General features: G+C 36.7%; 1 protein-coding gene across 1 annotated transcript in view; it reads right to left on the bottom strand.

Annotated features, from left to right (window-relative positions):
• The window catches only part of fam110b (family with sequence similarity 110 member B), a 50,628-nt gene that overhangs the window by 9,819 nt on the left and 17,105 nt on the right, over positions 1–23,704 (bottom strand). The window contains exon 2 of the mRNA XM_067363491.1: positions 6,613–6,715. The gene's annotated coding sequence lies outside the window, so the exon portion shown is untranslated. The remainder of the gene's footprint in view (positions 1–6,612; positions 6,716–23,704) is intronic.

Raw genomic sequence — 23,704 nt, 5'->3', positions numbered from 1 at the left:
CATATCGAAGGCGATGCCATATGCTTGGCATAAATCTGAACTTTTCATTGATTGAGAATCACTTTGAAGCAGACTGAAGCGCTGTTGCGCGACCTTGTAGAACGTGAATGTCAGCGGGAGTAAACAGTTCTGACGCACACGTAATGAGCAGGTATGAAACGACTAGTTAATCGATCGCGGATGGTTTCATTATCTTGCGCGGATATAAAAGTATAAGAGGATAAAAATAATGAAATCAAAAATGTGTCTCCAAATATACTTGGGCGGCCATTATTATACGTGGGCGGCCCGCCCAAGTTAAGTCTATGTGTGGGAAGCACTGATATCCATATTTAAAACTTTAACTGGCTTGCGGCAGATGGCAGGAAGCTGCTGAAAGTTTTCTAATCTGCCTGCGATTTTTTTTAAACTGGCCAATCACACCGTAACAAAATATTTTTGACATTGTAAATAATACAAAGTCGGTTTTACTAAAAAAAAAAAAAAATTCTATTTCAGTCTTTCTACTTCAAAATTTCACAATTAATAAAATGTGTTACTTACCATTTTTTGTAATTATTTGTGAAATTTACTAGCAATTTTTTACACCAAATCCTGCACCAATTTTTTTCATTGCAGTAAGATTTGCGCTTTTGGTCACATGCCCAGAGATGCTGCTGTTATATAAAACTATGGTGGCACTCACAAACAGATTTTGCTAAGCAACATTGAATATCAGAGGAAGAATCCAGAACCAGCTATCTTGTATATTTGGTGTTATTTGATAAACATCACAGCGAATACAAAATCTGAACGCCTATTTGGAAACATGTAAATATTGTTTGACTTCCTTTATTCTGTTTCAGAAAAGGAAAGTTATGCAGCACTTTGTGTACCAGGGTAACCAGGGCATTTCTGCTTTTCTGTGCCAGCTACTGTTAAAGAGTGAATACGCATTTTCATTCAGTCTGTCTGCAGTTTTTAACACACTGGTCTGAATCAGTGGCATGCAGTGGTGTTCTGAAATGAGGAGGCGAAGTCCTCACAGTTTTTTGAATGTTTATATAATATCAAATTTAAATTCATATTCCAATGTTGTCACATTTTTGGTTAAATAAATATTACAAAAAAAGAGAAATCAAATAAAAAAAAAATAATAAAAATTTTGTATTTTTACATTAACTATGTAATTAATGTTTTATTTATTAAAACAAAGTATAAATCTCATAAATTTCGTTTAAGCATTCACTATTTACTATTTATCTATTCCAAAATAATAACCAAAGGCAATAAGAATTTAAATAATATATTTTATTTGTGATCTGATGTTCAGCTGTTCTTTTTAAATCAACTTATTTTGATCAGTCATCATGCTCAGTAAACACTGGTCAAAGACAGTGATGTACCTTTAATTTTACCCAAGATGATTGCTCACTAAAACCCCCACACAGTCATCATATTTTCAGGCCTTTTCAAGTTTGATTTTGACGTGACATAAAGCAGTGATGTTCAAGTGGCTGAGTTGCTTGCTTACTTCTCAAAGCCGTAATTTAGTTTATTTTGTTTATTCGTTTATTCCAAAAACAAGAGGCAGGATTTTTCGCACGACCTAATAATAACCAATCATAGCTCAATGGAGGCATTGCCTCCTCTCACATGACTTTCCCCCATTCATTCTCAATTACCCCCCACTAAACCCACTGCACACTTTAGGGGGTCTGTTAAAACTGCTGTAACTTTACCTGCATCACAGGTGTTGCTGTTGGACACTGTTACTTTAGAAAAACTAGTGATTTATCATATTACATGTGTCATATTTGTAATAACTGCATCGTTTTATTCTTGTAATATGGATTATTTTCTCATCCAATTTTTTGAGGAGGCACTGCCTTCCTTGCCTCCTCAGAGGAAACGCTCCTGGTCTGAACAGTCTACTGAATAGTCTACTATCCACATAAAAATTAAATATAAGCTTAAAAAAGGTACAGTATGTAAGAATTCTGTCCGCTAGAGGTCGCTAGAAGCCTATTCAAAACAAAGGCGTAGCTTGATGACGCCAAGTTTGAGAGCGGAATCTTGGGAGGAATCTTGGGACATGTGGTCTCCACCTCAACGGACGGTGCAAAAGAATAGGGATAGGACTTGGGAAGAAATCATGTTTATGGATGCAATTATTAACATTACTGTAGTATGAAGCAGAGCAGGAGTGAGTGTTGTGGGAGCTGAACGAGGCCGCTGGAGCGATTGATCAACACACGCCTCACGAGCAGCGGAACTTTTATTATGCTACAGTCGCTGGCGCTGCTTCCGCTTTTCCGGTCATGAGCGTGAGGTAACGCAGCTCTTGTTTATCATATTAGATACATTTGAGTGTGCATAAAATTATGTTATAATGTTACTCTGAACATTCACTCAGTGGCTGCTGTGAGATAGCCTGGTAATACCAGACTCTGCTACTTCACTTTGCTTCGTAGACAGAGTCTGGAATGGCATAATAGAGAAGTGTTTTCTCTCTCGCCAGGGGGCGCTTGTCTGAAGTTTAAAATCATTGGTTACCCGTAAGCCAATCAGATACGTTTAGTTATGACGTATGTTATGTGCCTGTACAGCCGCATCGAAGCACAGACATCATGCATCGAACTCAAATCTATGATTGAACTTCCACAGTAAACCTGTTGTAAACACATGATAAAACAAATGTTTATCAAACACTCTTCTTGTTCTGGCTTCAGTTTGAAAAACAGTTGAATGTTCTCCATAACAGAGCGAATTGCATCCCGTGTCTCGTTTCCCATTTCCGCGGTCGTTTCGGTTTTCGATTTCTCTAACCTACAATGTAAAACTCGGCGCTTAGCATCTACGTCACGGCTCTCAGTCCGCCCTCTGTTCGTTGATTGGCCCGGCTGTTTCCAGACCGGTGGTAAACAGAAAGCTCTGACGCTGTCTCAGACTGAGTACAGAAGCGAAATGAAATTGAGCGGAAGTAGGAAGTCTGACGTAGTCAGGCTAGCTGTGAGACACTTGTTTGAGATAAACTGCAGTAAGATTTTAGAATATCATATTAAATGCTGGACGGATTGTGTTGATAAACGACATGAAATTCATTTTAAAACATTGTATGATTGAGAAAATTCTGTATTACTGTTATTAAAAATAAAGCTGCATCTGATTATGCTATGTTAGCTACTTGACAAAATAGTGTTTTTTTCTGAGGCATGGTAAAGCATGGTACTCGCAAAAAAAAAAAAAAAAAGAGAAAGAAAATTAGATTTAAACAGTAAGACTAAACGTGTTGAGCTATATAACAACAATTCGTTTTCTGTCTATAAATGTATCAAAACAGCTGTTTGTGTAATATATTAAACCTCTGGACTCGATGTCCTGACAGGCTGAAGTTTGTGCAACCTCCACAAACACAATAATTTACCATTACGATGATAAATAGAATACAAAAACTACTGAAAACACACTGATTCACGGCCGCTGTTGCTAAATACCAATATATTCTGCGAACATCTCCCTGTAGTGACGTAAAATGACGCGACGCTGAAAAAAAAGCGTTTTTACAGAGACCGTCACTTTATCTACTAAATTAATGCCCTTATGTCTCGCAAAACATTTTTAAACCCTGCAGTACCTTTTTATATGGTATTTTTGTACAAGGTTATATATTCATCTCGAAAAAAATGTTAAACCTGCAATATGCACTTTAAAGCTTCTTTGGTGTTTCCATGGTTTCTACAAAATAAAACCGGAAACCGAGGATAACGCAGGAATGACGCAATTGACAGGTGACTCCTCACACGTCCCGGAGCCTTAGTGAGAAAATGCAATTTTAACTATTTACAAATAGTTGGAAACATTTGGGATATTGTAAGTACTCAAGTGAACAAAATATATAACACTGGCCTAGTGGTTTTTGTATATTTTCTTGCAAAAATATTACATATTGCACCTTTAAATTCAAAAGCCATCATGACTTTAGAGAGCAGAAGAAAATATTACTAGACATCACAAAATCTCAAAGTTAGAAGAAATGTCAATATGTGTCAAACATATTACTGGACACAAATCAGTCTCTGGACATCACATTCAGTTCACCATCTCCATCTGACATTTTCTCTGCCAAAATATCCAGACAGAAGACATATTTGTCTTAGACTGTTTAATTTTATTTGTGATACTGGCACTGGAAGGTCCACAGCGATTTCAAGGATATTTGTGATCTCAATGCCACGGCAGTAAATCAAAGGTGCTCTGTGATAGAGGAAAGGCTCTGAAAATAAAGCCTAAGGTAAATAGTGAACCTATTAAAAGGCATCATTGTGACATCCAGACCAAACACAGGACGTCCTGCGATTTGTCAAGGGCTACCTGGCAGGCACAGGTAGCAACAGTGCATCTATTCTGAGAAGGTCTACAAAACACTAAATCACAACTGCACATAACCAGAATCTGCCTTCTATGGCTCATGCATAACTGCAGGTGAGCTTTTCAAAGCACAAGCACATTTGTCTGTATTCTTTAGAGGGCAACTTCAGCTTTTAGCACATTTAAATGTGCTCACTTCCCTCAGGGACACACTTTAGGAATAACCTTTCAACTATTTTCAAAGGCCATGCAAACAGGGAAGCGTTTGACATTCTGTGAGTGTTAATTTTGGACCCTGCCTACATAAGTTCACATGAAGAAGAGCAACACCATGTCTACGCCAAACGCGACCATTGCTGCGTTGCAACGTAACAGCTAGAAGCGGTCCACACCGGATGCGACAAAGTGACCACTGCAAATCTGTTTGTTCTATCGGAAAGTATCAGAAGCATTACAAGCGCTTGGAGTATTTCAGAAATAGAATAGGGCATCAGTTTACTTTGGGGATTTGTCTTGCTGCACTGCATCCAGTGTAGACAGCATCACTGATTATAATGACTTCTATTGTCTTTTGTCCTATAATGTCGCACCACACACATCTACCGCAGATGCAGTGTAAAAGTACAGTGGAATCTAGATTCGTTAATATCATTAAAATAAATAAAAAATAGCTAAAGCTTAGAAATATGATACAAAAATTTACATAAAATCTGTTTAAAACACCTTAAAAAAAAACAAAAAAAAAACAACATCCATGTACACTACCGTTCAAAATGTTTTTGACAGAAGTCTCTTATGCTCACCAAGGATGCATTTCTTTGATCAAAAATACACCAAAACAGTAACTATTATTAAAAATTATATAAAAACCACAAACTTTTGAACTGTAATGTACATGCAAAAAGCAGGGTGTATAAACAATCTGAAACATGTCCTTGGAGAATATGAATGTTCTAGCACAGCTTTATTGTGTGTGTTTCTTGCCTAACTAATTCTTTGAGTTAATGAGAACAATGTTAATCTAATTGGTGTAAACGGATGCAAGGGACATTACCCCAGACTGAGGTTCGCTGAGAGCAAAGCCATGACCCAGATTATCCTGTACTAAAGCACATGGGGCAAATCTCACCACTCATGACCTTACTCTTGCCTCATCACCCCAAAGCTTATGGGCTTTGATCACTCGTAGAATAGTGAATGAATGATGAGCGCATATGCAGTTTTACTGTACAATAACTATGAGGAACCCACAGCAGACTCATCCATTAAAAAGTAAATGGTGTCCTTAACGAAGACCCTAAACTCTTGCGCACTCAATGCTTTATCCCTCCCGGACACAGAAGAAATAATCCCGTTAGTGCTACTCAAGGAGCAGCGGAAGGACAGTAGTGATGGAGAATTGAGGATGGCCTCAGTTGGCTGATCCTGATGCTGATGAATTAGATTACTTTACGGTCTCAGCGAATGTGTTAACATGGTTCATCATGATATTGTATTATAGTCTAAGGATTACTATTAGGGTAGTCAATTTAATTATCGTAAAGAAAAAAAAATGCTTTTTAAATAAATTAACAATGCGAGTACCATCTGTTACAACAGGAAACTGAGCCTCACTTACTGAAAACAAGCAGCACAGAATCAGTAAGAAGTCATTCACAAGGGACATGTTCTTGCTTTCAAAAACTAAAAGATTGACAGTAACGGATTAGAAAAGAAAAAGAAGGTACGTTTAGATTGACACAGGTCTTAAAAACATGAAACAATCAGCCTTGTACAAAATCCAAACAAAACAAAGAATTAAGTAACATTGGTTCTGATTGTGGACAATGAAAGAATGGCACATCAAACATCATGCGATTACATTTTAACGGCTTGTTAGTGAATCTGGAACGGTTTGACTTCATTATCGCCTTTACCCAGATGAACATACTGAGTTACGCACATCTGAAGGGTTGGAAATGATCAAAGGGAATATGTCAGCTTGTACAACCCTTACACTTAAAAGGATATGACATGGGAAAAACTTTTCCTGCACTAAAAGCTGCCCCCTCAGGTAAATCTTGTTTTGCTGTGAAGGAACATCTGCTAACACACACAATAACAAACACAACACACTTGCAGGACCTGGGAATGCAAACAGACTTCTCTGCGGATATCATATGAACCGTTTGTTGGTATATTGAAGTATTGTTTTTACAACTAGTACTCTATAAGTTATACTGGATGGAAAAGCATTTATGAAAAAGCAAAGTAGTAACCAACCTCTGTGTGGCTCAGGTTTTAACGGGCTCCGAGCTCCTGTTCGAGCCGCTGTCCGAGCCACCCTTGTCCTCCAGGTGCTGCAGGTTATCAGTGGGGGTGATGCCTGGGCAAGAGAAAACAGCAGGTAAGATGCTGCCATCACAAATCAGTGAACAGTAAACTCAATGGATTTCTGATTGCTTTATTACCAAAGCACTTGCAATGAGGAATTGTGTGTGTGTGTGTTTGTGTGTGAGTGTGTGAGAGAGAGAGACATTTACACATTAAATAAAGCTTTGATACAAAAAGGAATTCTAAGATATGAGGACTAGGAGTTTTATTTTTTCATAGTAAGACAATAGTGTCGGAAACCACCCTAACCATAGCTGTGCAAAAGATAATAAGTAAATAAAATAACATTAGAAGTTATAACACATTTTCTATAGCATGGCGGAAAAATAAGTAAATATTTTCATTGCATTTTCTGAATTTTGACAAATATTACCATGTTAACAGTGTGTTCGTTCTACCTTGTTACCTAAATTATTGTTTGGTTTAGGAATTAAGTTTTATTTTATATTAATAATATACAATAATATTATTTAATTAGCATTAAATAATGTATAATAATATTAATAAAAATTAAATAACATCAAAACATATAAAAAGAATGACTTCTAATGCATTAGATTAAATATTCTTTTTTTAAAATAGTGTCATAGTTCATAAATTATAGCAAAATTTCCTTCCAAACTCAATGGCAGCATATTTTAGGTTAAAGGGTTAGTTCACCCCAAAATGAAAATTTTACAGGTTTCTTACAGGTTTAGAATGACATGAGGGTGAGTAATTAATAACAATTTTCATTTTGGGGTGAACTAACCCTTTAACATTAATTAATGAACTATGAATTAACATGAATGATCAAGGTATAATTAATACATTAAAAAGTACAGTACATTTTCATGGATCAGTACTGTTTTTTATTTTTGTATTCAAGTTTATGTTTGTTTTCATTCAGTATCCATTTTAAAAACTATCAGTTGATTAATCGGTTATCGGCCAGCATGATCCAACCTAGTTATCGTTATCAGTAAAATCCAAAGGGTGACCAAAGGAGAGTTATAATGAGGGGTTAAAGATAATTTTAAATCTGGCAATGTTGAGCAGCACAGCCTAGATGCTGGTCGCTTATTTAGAGACAGCCAAGACTGTGACTGTAAGGACATTCGCAGTGGGCCACATAAATACAGCAAGTGGATGATGAGTGTTTGCATGTTGAGCTCACAGTGTTCCATCCCTTTACTGTGTTAATGAATCATCATGACACTATACAGAAAGCAGCAGATGTTGGAGCTTCGCAGGCTCACATGGCTACAGTTTGTCATTTTATGGGGAAGTTCCTCCCGACGTGGACATCTAAGTAATGAGAAAATCCTGGTACAAATTTGCTGCTCAGGGCTCGGCATCTTAATGAAGCAGTAACCACATTATCACCTCAGTCAGAGTTATGGCTAGCCTAGAACACAACCTGACAGCCAAACACAGATTTAGACATTCAGAAATTCAGAATCACTTTATTAATGCTCCATTTTGTTGATTTTTTCCCCCATATTTTTTCCCATCAGACTCATCAAGACACAGATGAGATGTCAAACAGGCATATTCATCATGTCATCCCTCCCTAGAAAATTCAACACAGCACAGTTCATGTGATTAATGATATGAAGATGCAGAACCCACATTTAGTCAGCTGGTTCCTCCTCACATTGCACGCACTTTGAGCAGATTATACCACTGAGACAGAACACAAGGCATCTACTTTGAGAAGCTTTCAGAAACGATTAAGATGATAATCAATGGGTCTAGGTGTTTCCTGAGAGTGAGATGGAAGATTTGCCTTCCCTTTCTCATCAGACCCTCACTGGTCCAGGTCCAGATGCATATCAGACCTGGGTGTCTCACAGGATGTACAATGCAATACCTACTGGCACTACATGAGGAAGTGCTCCTGGTTTTGGTATGAGGGTACTCCTCCTCAGTGATAACCATGTAAATATTTGGCAACTACAACTACTGCAATGCTCATTCCTCAGTAGAATTAAGTCAGAAGTTGATAAATAACTAGGCTATGTTCAGACTGCAGGATTCATATCTACGTACTGTATGTGACGAAGCTTTCAAAACGGATGCAGGAGAAATGGAGGTGTAACATCTCGCTCTCCAAACACAAATACCCTGTCGAGACGCGGTGCAGAACCGGTATATATTGTGATGTTCCGTTCTAGTCACAGCCGGTATTCAGAATGTTGGGAATACCGTTTTAAGACCGTAAGAATACTTCCAGCACTTCCGTTATCATTGTGTGTCGCGTGAAGAGTGACGCAAAAGGCAATTCGAAATCCGATTTGGGCTTCTGAAAAAAAATCTGATTGGACTCGCATTACAAACAAACTCTAAATGTAGTTTGAATCAGATTTGGGGGAAAGGGGGAAATTTATTTTATTTTATTTTTTTTGCTGTCCAGACTTTCAAAAAAATCTGGATATATAAAACAAATTTTTGCTGGCAGTGTGAACAGCACAAAAAAATAAAAAAATAAATGATATAATATTTTAAACATTTTAAATATTTAAAAAAAATGTATTATTTAAATATAAATATAATATTAATGATTATAATTTTTAAAATTATATATAATATATATATCTCAATTCTTATTTTTTATGGAATATTACAGTGCTTATTATAAATAATTTATCCACACACATCATTTAAAAAATTATATATATATATATATATAGCAAACTATCAATTAGCAAACACCAGTGATCCAACAATTCTAATCAATTCCCAAAGGACAAAATCAAGGCCCATCCTGCATTTTTTTCAAGTTTCACTTGGATATGCAGTACATCACAATAGGGAAGAAAAGATCATGCTGACTTTAAACATTTGTGTATAGTCAAATTGATAATTTCTTTGAAAATAAAGATAAAAAACAGGATGCCTTCATTTCTTAATTGAAGAAAACCAGCGAATCGAACAGGAGTAATTTTGACCCTATTTATGCATTCATGTAGGTTTTTTGAGTCATGCATTCTAGGGTCAGAGGTGACCATGTTTTATAAACTTCTAGTAGCAGAACATAAATCCTGCTGAGAGCTGGTTTAAATACAACTGAAGCACAGAGACAGCCTTCGCTTTTCACGTGGTCATTTGGCATTCCATGCAGACGGCACTCCTCGCAGAGCCAACCGCCGACTTTCACAGCTTCATTTATCTGTGAGCAAACACCAAAGCCTGCATTATCATTCCAAACGAGTCCCGAGCCATGAATCACATACAACAGCATGTGGGTGAGTCAGTTCCCAAATCTACAGCCAACAGTGTCAACTTAACTTACTACAACACTCTCCTATCCACTTCAGCGTGAAACTAAAAAACAACAGAGAATGAAATGGTGCGAAACGAGAACAAAGATCTAACAAACGATCGTAGTAACATCCCTGAAACTAAAGACAATCTGTAGACATCAGTGGAAACTAAAACTCTAAACATTAAACAACAGCACTGTGAAGCGCTCATCAGCCAGACACAAGAATACATTATACTGCTGAATACAAGCGCTATTTATGTTCAGTGTGTCTCTTTCATGCACACACACAAATTCTTCACCTTGGATGCTACTCGTCTTTGATGGCACTCCCATCATGCATTTCTGCCACCAGCAGCAGCAGAATCAGTCTCTCTCAAAGATCCAGTTTTAATGAGTAAACAAGCTACAGCAGGGAGACTTTACATCAGTGGTTGTCAAATGATTTTGCTACATAACCCAGATTCTACTTCTGGATATCATGTGGTGACCCAATACAGTATTATTTATCATATAAACTGTGACCCAACAATACAAAGTTATTAATGACAAGAGCTTCAATAATAATGGTTTAATTTATAATTTTGGTTCCAAATTTCTCTTAAGTTTCTGTGGTTACATGCTCTCAGCAGTTATAGTTTGAGTATAACAAGTTTTTTTTATGTTGACATGAATTTGCGGCAAAATACTTTCGTTTGATTTCAACAACAAAATATATGGGAAGCAGTTTCTCCTTCATTTAATTTGCTATCCATCCAATAGTTATAAATGATAATATGGTTAGCTATATTTACAAAAAAAAATATACAAAATACTTATCGCTGTTTTATCACTGTTGTCCGTAACAGAACCTGGAACCCATTTTTAGGTTTTGACCTACCAGTTGAGAACCACTGATCTAGAAGACAGATCCAGAAAACATCGGACAAGATCTTTCACAAAAGGAAAGGAATTTATGGTTTAAATTGGAGCTGGAGGGCCACACAAAATCAGAAGCTCCACCTTGCAGAGCCCATTTTGACTTTAACAAGGTTCCATCCAATGGTACAGTGAAAACATAGAAGGAACCATTCAACAATTCATAAGGAATCCATGCTGCCTTCTCTTGGAACATCTGATAGTTGGGAAAAAGTAATACTACAAGACTTACTTACAGAGGCTCTCTTTAATTCAAGCTCTCCTACAGGAAACCAGGACAGTCCCAAACCACTAAAGGAACATTCCCCATTGCCACACACTGAGGTTTATTTTGAGGAAACAGACCCCAATGGGGACAAACAGGTTGGAGGTGTGGCGGCTTTTGCACAGGATCTTTTGTTTACCAACAAGGCCAATGTGGGAGAGGCTGGCCTCCTTTAAGGAGGGAGATGAATAGGTTTGTTAGTATTTTAAAAGCTGGAAACAAGGAGCGTCTCTTCACTAAAACATCCTTCCATAGCAGGTCCACTTTGAGAAAGAGGCCAAGATATGGGCCGGCAACCAGAACAGCTTAATGAGAGCTCATACAGAGAGGGAGGCAACGCATTCTCACACACACACTTCTGGTACACAAGGTTGAAAAATAACTTTCTGACAAATAACTTTACGCCTCAACACTGCATTTTGCATCATTTTTATTTATTTACAAATATAGATTTGTCCCCATGGAAATTGGACTTTATATTTATTAAAGGGGTGGTTCAATGCGATTTCACTTTTTTAACTTTAGTTAGTGTGTAATGTTGCTGCTTGAGCATAAACAGTATCTGCAAAGTTACAGCGCTGAACGTTTAATGCAAACAGAGATATTGTCTTTTAAAGTTATGGCAGTTTATTGCCTACAAAAACGCCAGGTTTGGACTACAACAAGCTTCTTCCTGGGTTGGTGACATCATAAACCCTTGCTATTAACATAAACGCTGCCCCCGGGAACACACAACAAAGTGGGTGAGGCCATGTGGCGCAGCAAAATGGAAGTGGAAGAGTTGTTTACACTGAACACGAGCTGCGCAACGCGACGCGTCAAACGGTAATAGAACAGATTATAGAATAGATTATAATTCTACACTGGATGCGGCGCTGAAGACAGCTTCCAGAATCTACACGAGTTCAATGCTGGATTTACACAAAGGCTATTACTGAAAGATGAAGCAGACTGAAGCTGCTGTTTATTGGCTTCAAACTGTAAGTATGTTTTATTGTTTGTACATGTCTTTTAAATGTAATGTTATAGTTTTGTTGCTATTTAGGACATATACTAGAGCAACTCGTTTTTGCTAGCCAGTTAGCGAAGTTCTAGTGCAACAAACGCCAACAAACGTCTCTGTTCATAGACAAACAGTTGTTCATGCTATAAATTAAACGATACCTTAACAAAAATGCGACTACTCAGTCATGTATTCGGCTACAGTAAAGCTTTAATCAGGATAAAACTGTATACTGAAAACTAACAAACAGCAGTGACAGAATATCTAAACACGTTGACACAAATACTAAATGAAATACCATTAATAAACATCCTTTAAAAGCTGCGATTGCAGAGGTTTTGCTTTACCCTCTTCATCTGGGTCTGATTCGGCTCAATTTGATACAGCAATACAGACATCATTATTTACATTTCCAGCTTAGCGCATAACTACGAATGGCGTGGCGTTTCTGGACGCTTCAGCGAATCATGATATACTGGGCCAGCTACCAACCTGCCAACCAATCTGAGCACATTGCATATTTTGGAGGGAGTGGCTTAATAGAAGCAGGAACTCAAATGAGTCGTTCATATAAGAGTGGAAACAATAAGGTGTAGAATAAACGTAAAATATATGAAAAATACAGCGTTTTCAAAAAAACGAAGCATTAAGACATGTTAAACTGTGCCCCCAAAACACAATCAAGCCTAGAAAACAACCACTAAACCACCCCTTTAAAGAATCCTGAAAGAAAAAAAAAAAAAAAAAAAACGTATCACAGTTTTCAACATAAAAAATGATTCTCGAGCACCAAAACAGCATATTAGAATGATTTCTTAAGGATCATGTGACACTAATGATGCTGGAGTAAATTCAGCTTTGCCATCACAGGAATTAATTACATTTTAAAATATATAAAAATGGAAAAATAGTTATTTTTAATTGTAATAATTTTTCACAATAATTACATTTGAGTGTATTTTTGATCAAATAAATGCAGCCTTAGTGAGCATGAACATTTTAAAATATCTTCAAATGTTTGAATGGCAGTGTACAGTATATGAGATGAGCCACTCTCAGTGTTTGGGTCAACGCACATTTTTAAAAATGTAAAATCATGAATGGCCATCAATACAAAATGCTATCAGACTGACATGTGAATGTCAGTGGGGCAGTGAAGGAATTTGAGGTGAACCACTGTTTGTTTTAGACAGAATGAGGATGTGCAGTCTCCACATTATTAGGTTGGACACACAGGAGACTGGGGAAGGATCAGAACAGCAGCAGATGCTGGAATGTATGGGAGGGTGGGAGGAGAGACAGAGAGAGAACATTGTGCTGAGTAAGGAGTGCTGCAGTGCCCGTCTGCTGCCTCACGATCTCTAAAGGTTTTGTAAAGGCTCAGCCGGCCCAACTCATTTCTCACGCACAAGCCAAGGACACAGACTACAGTATGAGCTTTTCCATAGGAAACTCAGCTAAAGGGCTGTTCAATGCTCCAGTAACTCAGAAAAAAGAATCTAACACCACCCGTGTCACCACTACAAAAATAACCTTTTTCAGATTTGTCAAAAGACAGAAGACTAAAGGGACATTCAGGCTGCTAGCCCATAATGCCCAATTTCTGCTAGCCCATACTGTTACCACCACACATACACAGAATTTTTTCATTAATTAAAATTATTAAATCAATAAATCATCAAAAAAAATTATATTAAATGTACATTATGTAACTTTTTTTGTTCAAAATTAACAAAATTTAAATAATGAGTAATACATTATCAATCCTCCTTCTAAAATGTGTTTTTTTCTAACCCCGATTCACTATGGTAAGCCTATAATAAGTGTTTAGACATGATAGAATAGTTTTCACAGGAAATTGTGTATGTCACTCGCCTGTGCATGTCTTGTTATATCTCGTAAACAGAGAAAAGTTGCTCCGGCTGTTTTGACGTATATATGGTGTGGAAGTGGCATAGGTTAGTTTTCACAACAAGCGAGAAATGTTGACATGGAGCATGCTAAATCTCAAACCTCCCGGGAGTTGAACCTTTTTCCGTTATGAGAAAGAAAGATCCATATTCACATCCGCACAGTCATGCAGAGCCGAAGCACAACCAAAACAATGTTCTTCAGCAAAATGCATGCAGTTTTGTTTTTAAATCACTAGAGAGCGAAAGTTACATTGCATACTTAAAATATGGCAGAAGAAAATATAGGCTATTACATTACATTACATTTTTCATTAAATATTTGTTACAATACTTTAGTTTTAATAGACAGCAAATATGCTATAGTACAAATATAACAAAAAATACTTTTGCTGAGCTATAATAGTAATTTTTGTTTAGTCTTGTGCAGAGTGCAAAAAATAAATTAATCAGTATCTCTGATTTCTAAGAGAACATTAGGCTTGTCAAATGCATTTCATTTTTGATGAAGTATTAGTATTGACAGTGCTGCTATTATGTAAAGCTGTGATAAATCAATGATGGATGGAATATCAAATAGCCATGCCACGTGAAAACCAGCTGGAGACTCGACAGAAACAAAACAATCCGGATGCAACAGCGACGTGTGCACACTGAGACACGTGTGCCTGTATAATCCTCAGTGTGTTTGCCCATTCAGGCTGATTTCAAGAACTCACTGAAAGATCATTTGGGTGGTACATAACCTCTTATGAATAATGGCACTTAGGTCTCTGTTTACCAGAAACAAAAGCTCCTCAGAGTCATGCATCATATAAACCAGCTAATCTGTATTTCATCATGCTCTATGCCATCATTACTGAGAAATTCTGGATCAAATAATGGGAATTAATTTCATTGAAATTTTACTCTACTTAGAGAAAGGCAGTTAAATATTAGGCAAAATAATTCTTCAGTGTGATCCCTGCTTCGCTCTCTCAGCTAACCAAAATTTCTCATAATAACATATTAAAAGGGAGAGAGAGAAACCCACTGAAATTACAACAATGTGACAGGTAAAATAAATAAATAAATAAATAAATTGAGTCTCAGATGTAAACACTAGTACGCATTGCATCACATAATATTATCTAAGTACATATACTGTATACTTATACACATGAATTATCAGATGACATGAAATAGGAATCAGCGGATCGATCTTGAAATATGTATACATCCAACATTTATGCAGTCTTTGGTCAATACTTTCATAAAAATCAATACTAAGTGTTTTTTATTTGAGATTTGATTTATTCTGTGTGAAAATGAATCCATGAACATTAAAGTGGAAGAAGCTATGCTATGCTATTTGCTAACTATGTTAAAGCAAGTAATTGTGTAGTATGAACAAAAGTTTTTACTGACATTATTTCAATATGATGCCATTGGAATATAATAATAAATGGCTATAATTAGAAATTTTATCTATATAAACTGAATTAATAGAAAGAAATAGTGGTTTTGTTAACCATATTAGCTCCTTTTATGCTACAGCACTATGATAAAATAATAATTTTTGCTTTTTGCTAAAGAAAAGAATGAAAAAGACAAATATAACATATTACAACAGGTTAGATACAAACACTAGTTCCCCTTGTATCATACACAATTAATCCGTATCAAGGAATACTGCAAACATTTTTTTTTGTCGTTTTTGTTTTTGAAAAAGTGTGAAAAAAAGTGTCTGGCTGATTCCATTTGGCCCTGTCATGAATTAAATGATCTCTCCTCAGCTTGTGTTTGCTTATAGAAAATAATAAATACAAAGCAATGTCCCAAATGCCACCATATGCATGGCAAGAAAGACAAAAAGTGATAAAGGAGAGAGCAAGAGTAATGGATGGCATCACACACCTTCCATCAGCAGTATGGGCCGCACAACGCAGGGTGCCGGATTACAGCCAGCCAGTCGTGACATCAGCCGTGTGCGTGATTCTGACACCAGCAGAGACAAATACACACGCACACTCGTCTGGCCACTGCCACCCACTCCTCTCTAATCTAATTACAGCCCCTCAACCAGTCGCTTGTGTCTGCAGACAACAGCAGCCGGACTGAGGTCGGTGCAGAGTATCAGCTATATTAAATTTTCATAAACTAAATCTTTCGAGGACAACCTGATACTGCTGTTCTTTTAATAAGTGAACCAGCTGGACAAAGGCGCTGTGGATTCAGACCTCACCCAGTCTATTCACTAAAACCACAGTCATCTTCATAACCTTATTTTCAATATTCCTTCTTACACAAGAACTAGACCATTCAGCACAACACCACATTCTTCCCCGAATGTGGAGGAACACAGATGAGCAAACCATTGTCATGGAATACTCAATGAATTCTCAGCTCTGTCCAATTAAAAATCCATGGCAGGAACAATAAACTTGAACCGTGGTGTCAGATATTCCCTCTTCCATGACCTCATGGAGCAAGTGCACTGATGTCTTCAGCCCAGTTTACACCATGTGCAACTTTGTTGCTGCAAGTCACTAGTAGGAATGGACATGAGTACTAAATACTTGTGTACTCGAAAGTGACAGAGATGATCTTTCATGAAAATTATGATTGTGTGACTTTAAAAACTGCTTTTCTTCTGTTTTTCTAATTGGTTATGGCGCCATTGTGGGCTGTAACTTGAGGTCTGATTGGTTATGTGGACCAGAACAGAGAACTGAAGTGAAACTCTCCCTGGAATCACTTTGATAATGAAAATAGTTAAGTGCAAAATATGCAGCACAAATCTGTTATATACATAACATTATAATGAGAACACTGCTGTAATGTTTGTGTTGTGTATATATCTGATTAATTTCATATGGGTGAGTTAACTAACGTCAAACGACAATGCCCGCCATTATTGACTATGACTGGATTATTTGAAACAATCATATTTCTTTTACATTTTTCAGTTTTCAAAAACACTGATAATGCATTATTAAAAAGTAAAAATTTTATTAAATATTAATATTAAAATTAGCTGTCATTTTCATCAGTAAACAGTTTAATTTAGCCCCCCCCAAAAAAAATCTTATTTATTTAGCCTAAATCATAGATTTTGAAGTTTATCACATTAAGCCTTATCATAATTCTTGTTTTTCCATCAAAAAATGGAAGCTCCTGAAATGAAAATTAAGACTTTAAAGCAGCAATGGAAGACAGTGACTCGATATAAAACCTTGAGATGACATGCAGATTATATCCACGACTTTGTAAATTACTGAACCCGCATTCAGTGCAGAGCTGCTCTCTCACACTGTATGACATTACAGAAAACTAGCTGTCCAGTCCAGGCTTCGCCTAAAATGCAATTCCGAGTCCTGAAAATTTACGGGTGTGCGAGTTTGTTTATAGAATGTAGTTATCACTGCTGTAAACTCCCATATATAAAAATAATTATTTCAAAAATAATATTTTTGTGCAGATAGTAGGATACCCCGGTGTATCATATTAAAGGTGCCCTCGAATAAAAAATTGAATTTGTCTCGGCATAGTCAAATAACAAGAGTTCAGTACATGGAAAAGACATACAGTGAGTCTCAAACTCCATTGTTTCCTCCTTCTTATATAAATCTCATTTGTTTAAAAGACCTCCGAAGAACAGGCGAATCTCAACATAACACCGACTGTTAAGTAACAGTCGGGGTGTACGCCCCCAATATTTGCATATGCCAGCCCATGTTCCCAACATTATGAAAGGCGAATGAGATAAGGGCAGCCAGTAACGTCTGGATTTGCAAAGGTGAATCAACAGTCTAGGCAAGCAAGCAAGAACAACAGCGAAAAATGCTAGATGGAGCAATAATAACTGACATGATCCATGATTACATGATATTTTTAGTGATATTTGTAAATTGTCTTTCTAAATGTTTCATTAGCATGTTGCTAATGTACTGTTAAATGTGGTTAAAGTTACCATCGTTTCTTACTGTATTCACGGAGACGAGCCATCGCTATTTTCATTATTAAATACTTGCAGTCTGTATAATGCATAAACACAACTTCATTCTTTATAAATCTCTCCAACAGTGTAGCATTAGCCATAACCACGGAGCACAACCTCAAATTCATTTAGAATCAAATGTAAACAATATAACAGTATACAATACTCACATAATCCGACGCATGCATGACGAACACTTTGTAAAGATCCATTTGAGGGTTATATTAGCTGTGTAAACTTTGTTTATGCACTGTTCAAGGCAAGCGTGAGCTTCGTGGGCGTGGAGCACGAGAATTAAAGGGCCAGTAGCCCTGAATCGGCTCATTTATAATGATGCCCCAAAATAGGCAGTTAAAAAAATGAATTAAAAAAAATCTATGGGGTATTTTGAGCTGAAACTTCACAGACGCATTCAGGGGACACCTTAGACTTATATTACATCTTTTTAAAAAAAGTTCTAAGGCACCTCTAAAGACTGATATAAAAATAAAAAATAAAAACTGCTGTTTAGCCAATCAGAGCCTGATGCTCTGTGCCTTACAGTCATTATATACGGTTTTGCTAACATGTCTTAATGGGGAGGGATTTTGGAGTGAGGCGGGTCTAATACATTGGGCAAGTCCAAGGAGGTCTGTAATACCTGAATAAAAGTATCCTTGGGTCTCTTTAGGACTACAGTCTTAGGGGGGGCTCAGTCCTGCCACCTATAAGCATGAGCCGATGTAGCTCACAGGAATACTTCATGCCTTAAGTGCAAGAGATCATGAGCCTGAATTTTTCTTGACTTACAAAAAGATATGGCATATTTGGTATATTATTTTTGATGTCAGTGCAAAGGAGGGTGTTTGGATGAGCAAGCTTATTGGATGGAGCTCCGCTAAGAAGGGTCTAGCGACGTCTGTGCAGCCATCCGTTAGCATTGCCATTCATCTCAATGAGTCACTTCTATTTCTATTCCAAGTTGTAATGAGAAAACTAGCAATTTAGTCCCAGTCACATCTACTATAATATCATGAAATGTTTAGAACTTATATGATGCTTTGAAAAAACAGCTATTTAAAAACTTTTAAATAGCTGTCAGAGGGGGAAAAAAATGCTTTTTGTGTCCAGATGGTTTAGCTACAGCATCTACCAGCATGGGCTATCTCAACCATGCTAGACAGCCAAACCTCTACTCTTTAGCCAAATCTGGTGTAGGTTAACAAAATAGTTACTATTGCTTACAGCTCCTTTAAATGAGTCTGTTGACTGGCTTAGTGAGTGCTAATTTAGTCAAAGTATGAATTCATCATGTGACATTGCTGCATACAAGTAAATTTTAACCTCTTTGACGCTACAACTTCTGCTCATAATGGTGAATTGTAAATCATAAAGGCACGTTCTTCAATTATTATTAACCTGCTCAGATGTAAACGATCCAGCACTAGAGCTGAACAACATATATAAAGTGGCTGTGACTGCAAGGGCCTGTGGATGTTGCCCGCATCGTCTCAGTATGGGGGAAGGTTGGCTCAGAGCAAGGCCAGTGTGAGTCAGAGCTCTTAATCCCTCCATAAGCACAGTTTCACCTTTTTCCAAGTTGTGTTTTTTGAACACTGTGTGAACATGCTGAGAGTACAGCAAGCGTTTGTACATGGGGATGTATTTTCCACAGAGAAAGAACATGCAGCTTGTTGCTGATGTGTTTGATGCTGTTTCAAAGTTTCCACTACATCACAGGACATACATCATTAAAAGAAACGATCTGAACTTCACAGTACTCAAGTGTGGTTTAGAAACGGTGTTATCAGGTTGGAATTCCATTCAAAATGTTCAAGAGCATCCACAAGATAAATGCATTAAAACTCTTGACTGTATGAATGCTTGTCCTAGAATTAGTAGGTCAATGACAAATCAGACGGTCCAAGATAAAAGAAAGGAAAATTTGGGGTCGGTAAGATTTTTTTAAATGTTTTTGAAAGAAGTCTCTTATGCTCACCAAGGCTGCATTTATTTGATGAAAAATACAGTAAAACAGTAATACTGTGAAATATTTTTACAATTTAAAATAACCATTATCTTTTTTAATTTATTTAAAATGTTTATTCCTAAAGCTGAATTTTCAGCATCATTACTCCAGATTTCAGTGTCAGAAATCATTCTAATATAAGCTGATTTGCTGCTTAACAACTATTCCTACTTATCAAAGGTGAAAACAGTTGTGCTGCTTAATATTTTTGAGAAAACTGATCAGGATCAGGATTCTTTGATGAAAATAAAGAACAGCATTTATTTGAAATAGAAATATTTTTTTAACAAAATAAAAGTCTGTCATTTACTGATCATTTTGATCATTTTAATATGTCCCTGCTGAATAGAAGTATTAATTTCCTTCAAAGAAATCTTCAGACAGACCACAAACTTTTAATATAAATAATATATAATTGTTTATAGTAATATATAATAATATAAAACATTATTATTAGTAATATTAGTAATCCCCCCCCCCCCCAAAAAAAATATTAATAAATAATTAATTCAGAATATTTTGTGCAACCCTATGTTTTGGGGAACAAAAGTCTTTCAAATACTAATAAGCAAAATTCATTTTAAAAGTCAAAATGATTTTTCAATAAACAAGATGTGTATTCAAGTCACTGCATTAGTTACAAATTACATTTTTAGTGGGGTTTTTTTGTGTGTGTAATGAACAATAGATCTGGACACAAGAAAAAAGAATGTCATTGACCCTAGCAACAATTAACATCAGGCAATCTAGAAAGATATTCTTTCCCCCAACCAGAAGTTGTTCATTCAATTAAAGAAATCCCCTACCCAACATTAAGGGACTTTGCATTTCATCATTTGGGTCTGTTCAATGCTAAACTCCTATCACTTGCTGGGTGATTTATTGCTCTCCACATAAAACGAGTCTAAATCTGAATAATCCTCTCATGGTCATTTATAAAGAGATTAATTCTGGCAGTCATCCATCCAGACAGACAATAATACAGGTATCTCTGCTGCCCACCCCTGAATCACAAACTCTTTAATATTTAGTAAGGCTGAACTACAAATGTAGGTAATGACAAAGAGAAAGCAGTCTCACTCAAACAGTAGTTTGCAATAAAAAAAAATTACACCTTTGGGAAAACCACCACAAGATACTCACGTGATGAAGTTTCCTTTGCAATCCACACAGAAATGACACATTTCCAAAGTTGGCGTACAAGGAAGCACAGAATCACAGTACACATCTTTAGACATACTTTATTGCCGGGTTTCGTCCCGTAATCGTGGCACCAGAATGACAGTGTCCTTCAAACTAAACTAAATCTTACTACTGACTGGATAGACCAGCCAGGATGGCAGTTAGCCCTCAATCAACTTCTATTAGTCTAATACAATCTGACTGCTTTCCTTAATCACAGGTCCACATTGAACTGCTTACCCTCTGTCCTTAAGTGGAAAGACCCTAATCTTCAATTTAAAAAACATGTTTATCATAACAAAGATTTTATTAAAGTGCAATATATTGCCAGAGGACCTTGTATAGGTCATGTATAGGCGCACAGAAACATAGCCTAATTGTAGCTCAGAAGCAATGCTGACCGCATAAAGAGTTGAGAAACATCTTAAATCGCATCAGTGGAGATTGTAGGCCAGATTTCAATGGGATTAAAGTGTCATCACCGCTCTCACGGCCCACAGAAAGTTCAGTTTAAAAAAAAAAAAAAACGTTTTTAATGACCTTGGTCCAGACTGTAATGAAAACTGACCATTGAGAGGAAAGATACACTAATATCAGGTTGAGATGAATCGTTCAGCAATTTCATCTAAAGGCAAAGAAATTAAAGGACTAAGTTGGAAAGGACTAAAAGTAAAAAAAATGTTGGCATCAATGATTCATATGCAATATTTAACAACATCTAGTGAGTTCCTTGGAGCTGTGTTGAAAACTGAGAATTTGGCCATTTTGTGAACTAAACCAAATATTGTAAAGTTTATTGTTTGTAAAACAAAACTAAGTGAAAACTCACCTAATATCTGTCAGTGAATTTTAATTTTTCGGCATAGCCTGATTCTCTGGATGTCTTTGTAATGTCCTCGGGTCTGAAGTCCTGAACAAATCTTGACACATAAACAGTAAAGTCTACAAATCACAAATATCTTAATGACCAACCAACAAGAAAATAAGGGCTTCATAAAGATACAAAATAATCAGAAATGGGTGACAATGGTGAACTAGTCGTCCAACAAACATGCTATGAAGTTGAAGTGTCTTGTGCAACCTACTGACTAATGGATTTAAAAAAAAAAAAAATTTAATAATTGCACACCCTTATACTGTAAATAATGTCTTAATGGAAATGCAAAATAGTTTGTTTAAAGGGATAGTTCACCCAAAAAATATAACTTCTGACCTCATTTACTCACCATGTCATTCAGACCTGTATACACGATGATGCACAGGAGAGCACCATCGTCTGCTATGATTAGGCCTCTAGTGGTTGAAACCGAAAATTACAAGCTGTTGTGGTAATTAAGTGCTTTGGCTCCACTATTCTGCACAGATGAACCCCTGTGTGGTTACAGATGATCGCCTTATCGGTGCAAATGTCAAAACTCTCCCAATAACAAAAAGTTAGATATTCGAAAAATGTGTCTTATGAGCAGGTAAGCAGCTTATATTGCTATTTATAGGCAAACAGACCAAAGAAGTAGCTGGTTTAGAGATTTGGCATTGTTACCAACAAATACATTGTTTTGTGAACCTGGTCAGTGCACAGCAAATGTGATGCTTTGCAAACTGTTAATTCATGATTTATTACAGGTATTGTCGCTTTCCTTTTTTGCTTGCAAACACTTCTTAGTTTGAAGTTTGTTATGGCTTCAAGCCACTACGACACCTTCCATTGTGTATAGTAGTAGACTGATGTCTTTATTTATAAAAATGACGTAAATACGCACAGATTAATGACCGAAGTATGCAGTTGCCTGGGTTGGGTTGGATTACTTTTCCACCAAAACCAACTGGAAAATGATCAGCGAGCCACATGTACTTTTTTAGCTGATACACTCGGGTGATTTGTTGAAGTGTTAGTCATAATCTGAGTCACAATTTACTACTGATTATGGTTCACTTTGGTAAGCCTATTATAAGAGTTTATATTTTAGACTTGGGGAATGGTTTTTGCAGGAAATTGCATACGTCACTCGCCCGTGCATGTCTCGTCATATCCGTAAACAGAAAAAAAGTTACATTGACGCATTTATGGTATGAGAGTGGCATAGGTTAGTTGTCACAAAGAGCAAGAAAGGTTAACATGGAGCACACTAAATCTCGAACATCTGGGGAATCGCCCATTTTTAAAAAACAGCGAACAGAGGTGAGTCTACTGGCAAAAAGAGAGCGCGACAGAGCTCATGATAAAACGAGAATCAACAATGGCTTGGCTTTTTGGAGATGGCAAGAACTGATAAAAAATGCCATGTCGCTCTCATTATGGGTTGTTGTAGCGCTGTGCTAGAATTTATTTTCAAGGAAATGCCATGTCTATTAACGGTTATAGCTACAGTAATGTCTTCAGCTAGTCAGCTTGATATCCTTTCCATCTAAACTGGTTATATAACTTATGCATAGGACAATGAAATAGGATAACTAGATTCATCTGCACAGTCC

Source organism: Chanodichthys erythropterus, chromosome 16, assembly GCF_024489055.1.
Source record: "Chanodichthys erythropterus isolate Z2021 chromosome 16, ASM2448905v1, whole genome shotgun sequence".
NCBI classification, from domain to species: Eukaryota; Metazoa; Chordata; class Actinopteri; order Cypriniformes; family Xenocyprididae; genus Chanodichthys; species Chanodichthys erythropterus.
This window is presented reverse-complemented; position numbering and strand designations above follow the sequence as displayed.